This window comes from Lathyrus oleraceus, chromosome 1 (assembly GCF_024323335.1).
Source record: "Lathyrus oleraceus cultivar Zhongwan6 chromosome 1, CAAS_Psat_ZW6_1.0, whole genome shotgun sequence".
NCBI lineage: Eukaryota > Viridiplantae > Streptophyta > Magnoliopsida > Fabales > Fabaceae > Lathyrus > Lathyrus oleraceus.
Genome location: NC_066579.1, coordinates 87,876,543 through 87,882,508, shown reverse-complemented (window position 1 = coordinate 87,882,508; position 5,966 = coordinate 87,876,543). Strand labels below are relative to the sequence as shown.

At 35.6% G+C, this 5,966-nt stretch overlaps 1 non-coding gene across 1 annotated transcript; it reads left to right on the top strand.

Moving 5' to 3' along the window:
- The first annotated feature begins 524 nt into the window (after positions 1 to 524).
- On the top strand, positions 525 to 631 carry LOC127116661 (small nucleolar RNA R71). Its single transcript, XR_007801465.1, has one exon. It is a non-coding gene; the product is annotated as a small nucleolar RNA R71 (small nucleolar RNA).
- The last annotated feature ends 5,335 nt before the right edge of the window (positions 632 to 5,966 follow it).

Sequence of the window (5,966 nt, the reverse complement as noted above, 5' to 3'; positions counted from 1 at the left end):
GGATTTTGAAATCTAGGTGGAATAGCGGGTGCTTGGCCAGGTGCATACAAGGCGTTGTTATTCTTATACGAAAAGTTAGGATGATTTTTCCAACCTGGGTTGTAGGTATTCGAATAAGGATTTCCTTGTGTGTAATTTACTTGATCAGTGGGGACTCCTGCCAATATCTGACATTTTGGTCAGTGTGTCCAGGAGTTCCATATAACTCACAGTTTGGAGTCACGACAGCCACGGTGGCTGCGGGTGGTATGGTCAAGTTGTCTAACTTTTGAACAAGGGCATCTACCTTTGCATGGACATGGTCAAGGCTACTGATTTCGTACATTCCACTCTTTGTTTGGGACTTTTCTATTGGAGTTCTTTCACCTCCCCATTGGCAATGGTTTTGGGCCATGTTTTCAATGAGTTGATAGGCTTCGTTGTATGGCTTGTCCATAAGTGCACCGCCCACGGCAGCGTCTACTATCAGTCTTGTATTATACAAAAGCCCATTGTAAAATGTGTGAATGATCACCCAGTCTTCGAGACCGTGGTGTGGACATATCCTCATCATGTCTTTGTATCTCTCCCACGCCTCGTAGAGAGATTATACATCTTTTTGTCGAAATCCATTGGTTTGAGCTCTCAGCATAGCAATTTTGCTTGGCGGAAAATATCGGGATAAGAAAATGTTATTCAGTTCTTCCCATGTTGTAACTGAGTTGGATGGCAAGGATAGCAACCAAGCTCAAGCTCTGTCTCTGAGAGAGAAAGGAAAAGGTGTAGTCTTATCGCATCTTGAGATACACCATTCGCCTTCACAGTGTCTGTGTACTGCACAAACTTGGTCAAATGTTCATTAGGGTCGTCCGTAGGATTTCCAGCAAATTGATGTTGTTGGACAACTGATAATAATGAGAGTTTTAACTCGAAATCGTTTCGATTGATAGCAGGGGCAGCAATGTTGTTGTGAGGTTCTTGTTGGGACGGGGTAGTGTAGAACTTAAGAGGACGATTTTGTGGTTCCACTGTAGCCATAGTTGGTTTTTCAACTGGTTCAGTAGCAGGAAAGAAGATAACAGGAATATCGTACCTTCATTGGTACTCTAGTATTCGGCGTCTTAAATATAAGAAATGCTCTAATTCTGCGATTGGTGGTGCTAAGTTTTCGCCTTGTGAGAGAGTGCTTGGCATACAATCGGGGAAATAAGGGAAAGGAAATTAGTTTTTACCTTAATCTATACTGCGCAATGAAAGAATCGCACTATTTGACTAAATCATCTCCCCGACAACGGCGCCAAAAACTTGATACGTCTCGTGACTGTATATAAAATATAGTCTATCGGGTACTTGACTGTAAGTATACAGTCCAATTGTTTTAGTTTTAAAAGATATCGAACCCACAGGGACCGATGGTCAAACTAATGCTATCGACGTTACTATGTTTACCTAAGGAGATGATTTTTAGAGGTTTTGTTGAACAAAAACTAAATCTAAAGGAAGTTAAGTTTTAAGAAAATATTAATAGAGGGATATCAGTATGCAACGCATTAATCGTCAGGGATTCGATAAGTCACTGGTGTATATTTTAAGTACCAAATATCTTTCAGTAGAAAATACTTATTTAAAAGGCTTTATCTCACACTCTCGTGATTGTTGACTCAGACTATATTTTTAAGTGAGAATGTACGCTCTCGCTGTCCCATTTGAAGTTAAAAATACTTTTTGAAAATAAATAAGTTCTAATTGCTTTTAAAGTGCTCTCGCTGTTTTTAAAATCAATGCCTAGTTTTTACTATCCAGTTCGACCCTCACACTCTGGCGATTGTCGGTTCTCACCTTAGTTAATTTCCCACTTTCGTGGCAAAACCGTATTAAATAGCTTCTCACTATCATGACAAAGTTAATTAAATTTAAACTAAAAACCACAGCTAGAAAGATTGTTTTAGAAAAGAAGTTTTACACCGATTATTATTAAATCCCGTCTGATTAAATTTGTTTACATACCGATATCGGTAGTTTAGCCGGACATGTTAAATAACGCAAACACAGATGAGCATAAACAAATTAACAATACAACAAACATGATTATAATAATAATAATAAAGCAATAGCAATAATAATTGGATAAAAACCTGGAAATTGGATTAATCGAATATGCCGAATCTTGAAGTACTTGAGCAGTCCTCCACAGGTCGGTAGGATTCTGCTTCTTCGAAATAATTGCTTAAACTAAATTAAATAAATTGCAGTAGTTCCCCAGTGTGGGAAACTACTACTTTGGCTAAATGAAAAATGGAAAGGGAAAGAGAAAACGAAAACTCTGAACGGAACGGTAAACAAATTGCGGTAAAAGAAAACAATGTTGCTGAAGAAAAATAATAGAAAATAGAATTGTTGTGGAAAATAAATGCAGAGAAAAATCTTGAAAGATGGCTTCAGAGAAAAAAAATCCAGCGTGCCCGTAGGTTTCCAACTTCCATCCTTTTATATTCTCAATGTGGTCTTGGCAGTTGAGAGAAATAAGGGTGACTTGGTTGAGTGAGAGATTCACGGGAAAATGGGTTGAGGAATGAGAAAAATGGGCGTGTGGATCACTTCTGTTGACAAATTCAATATGCTGCTTTTGGCCTTGTGACGGTCGTGGTGGACCTGTGACGGTCGTGACACCCAGAGCATGACGGTCGTGACAGGGTTTGTGACGGTCGTCACATGCACATGATTTGTATTTTCTGCTTTTCTGCTGTTTTCTCTTCTGTTTCTTCTTCTTTTCCTTCCTTTTCTATATTTTGCTCATTTAAACATGGGAATTGAAATACCTGCAAAAATAACTCGAACACTTGCGGAATAATCGGAATATAAATGAAAGTGGTACTATTTTTGAGTGTAAATCAAGGCAAATATACGATGTATTTTCGCATTATCACCACCTTAAATGTTTGAAAAGCTATCATCATTCATACATTCAGGTCCAAGTTGATTAAATAGGGGCAACTGTTATACCCCAAAATTTGCCTTACTAGTTTTCCTTTCATTTGGCCTTTGGCTCATTGCAACGGGGTTTTCATTACCTTTAGGTTTATTGACTAAACCAAAAGTCAACATACAATTCGAGTCGCCACCACACTTTTATTTGTCCAAAGGAAAGGCTAAAAAATGAACAAAATCCAAGTAAGAAGTTTTTCAAATCAAAAACTAATAAAAATGTCAGAGATCTAGGTAAGGGGGTTGGTTATGAAATGGGAAGGTTTTACGCATCCAAAACATCCTTGGTACTCTAAGGGAACCCTTTTTGCAAATATGTGTTGTAGGTTGGTATTTGTGAAAAGATTTGTGCAAAAATATTGGAGGGATGAAAAGAGAATAGATTATATTTACAAGTTTTGTTGTTTGAATGGATGAACACATTGCCTACGTACCATCACAAAGGAGGATCAAAACCTCGTAGTTTGGGGTAAAAATTTCAAAGATGGGTGAATTGATTTTAACCAAAAGCCTTAAGGTCTTTTGTTATCAAAGGGAGAAAACTCAACCTAAATCAACAATCCACCATGTGAGGAAGGCTTCAACATGCTAGTGAGGGGTTAACCCTATAATAAGCATGGAAGGCTTATAATCCAATACTAAGGATGAGGTGAGATTTACATCAACCACTATGATAACTCAAACCTATGACTAATGTTTTGAAAAGGTTTTAACAAGTGGCCATTGGAACCACAAAACAACTTGAAATGGGTTATATTTACAAGTTAAATTTATTTACAAAATGAAGTCAAAGTAGGATTAAAGTTTATTTACAATGAGTATTTATGAAAAGAGTTTTGAAAAGTCAAAGGCTTACGGCCTAGGTTTCTAATTTGAAACAAAGTCAAAGTTTTGAAAATGATTTTTGGCTTGGTTAGAGTGGGGAGAAGAAAGAATGGTTATTCCTAGAGCATACAAAGATAAGATGGGAAAGATAACCCTTGGAGTTCCTTTTCTTGGAGTCATAGAGATGACTCAAGATGCTCATTTCCTTTGGACTTAGCACACAAATAAGCAATCAATAAGTTGAATTCAAGCTCCTAGGATCTCCATTTGGCTTGGCTCTTAACTTGGCTACTCATGACAATGGTCCTCTTTTCACAATTTTGAGATGGGATCCCTATCACACAAAAGCAAACATCAAAAAAACTCATAACACAATAAAGGGAATGGACAAAGAATAAGTTTGAAGAGAAGTCCTTTGAGATCAACTTTGAATTTTAGCATTCTAAAGGCATGAGGCCTAGTTGCTCTTCAACAAATTTTACATTCTAAAGGCATGAGGCCTAGTTGCTCTTCAACAAATTTTGCATTCTAAAGGCATGAGGCCTAGTTGCTCTTGAACTCCTTTAAGCATGGGTAAATCCTAATTCTAAGTCCTTTCTTATTTTGCATTTGGTTCACATCAAAACAAACACAAACACAATAAAATAGCAATATATTTATGTACAATAATGGGCTCAAATGAGCAAAAGAAAAATGACATAAACATAAAATATGTGCTCAAGTGAGCAAAGAGAAAATCAAGATGAATAATGAGCAAGAAATAAATGATATTAAAAGTAAAATACAAGAATTTAAAGGCTCAAATTAAAGTTAGTAGTTAGTAAGGTTATGTTAGCTTGTCATAATAAAATATAGCGCTATGTTAAGCAATCGTAAGTGGACTAATGTAGTAATCACACCTATTTGAGGTAGGTCAATAAGAATATAGGCAAAAAAACACAAGTTAGAGGTCATGACTAGTAAGCCAAGCTCCATAAACTTGTCATGCCAAACAAAATGGAAACGGTCTTGTATTGACTTTTGGTTATTTGCTTGACCAAAAAGTAACCTATCTTTGACACAAAATAACTTACTTGATCATGGATCAAGTTAAGTTTGGTTTGGATCAAAGAAGATTGAACTTCTATTTGTCAAGACCAACCTCAAGACTTTAACTCATTGGACATTGAAGGGAAGAAAGGGATGAAGATGAAAGGGAAGGGGCAAGAAGTTAACAACCAAACCCAATTGATCAAGGGATAACTCATCCTTGATCAAATTCATTCATCTTTCTAGGTGATGATCCTTAAGGATTTTCAAACTTCAAGATTCAATGAATTTGATCAAAGTTGAATCAATTCAACCTCAATCAACACCAAACAGAAGAAGGATCAATATAACAAGTCAATAAGTCAATAATATTTTTTTGGTATTTTTTGAATTAAAGGAAAATACAAATAAAAAATAAACAAACAAAATGGAACCTCAAATTCAATTCAAAGCAACTTCAAAAAGTCCAATTAAATTCTCATAGGTTCAACATAGTCAAACAAACTTTGACTAATTTTCTCACAAATTTTGAAATCAGAAAGTAATTAAAACCAATTAAAAACAGTTAAAAATAGCATAATATAAATTAAAATCTCAAATAATCTCAAAACAATCAAGAAATTATTGAGACTATTTTTCATTGACTTCTCATGATCCCTAGATGCTATGAAAATATTTTTGTATTTTTTAAAAGTCGGAAAGTATTTTAAATGAATTAAAACCAATAAAAAAGAAGTAATTCATAAAAAATATCAAATGAAGTCACAAAAATAATTAAAAATCATAATATGAAACTAGATTTTTCAAGAAATTTTTTGGAGTTGGTCTCATATTTTTCTGACTTCAAATGAATTTTTAATGAATCAATGAAAATGAAATGAATTAAAAGAAAATAAATGGAAAATGAAAATAAGCGAAAAAGCTTGAGCCACATGATGCAATTCATTAATTAACGTGGCACTTGTGGATGGTTCAGATCTGATGACACACGATGCACTTGAGTCAACCGCGCCACATGGAGAATTAAATGAAGTATTTAAAATGAATGAACAAGATTAGATCGTGGAAGCAAGATCCAAAGGCCAGGAGCAAGCACACGTGGTGGTGGTGGTGGTGGTGGAAACCACCGTCTTCTCCGGCGAACCAAC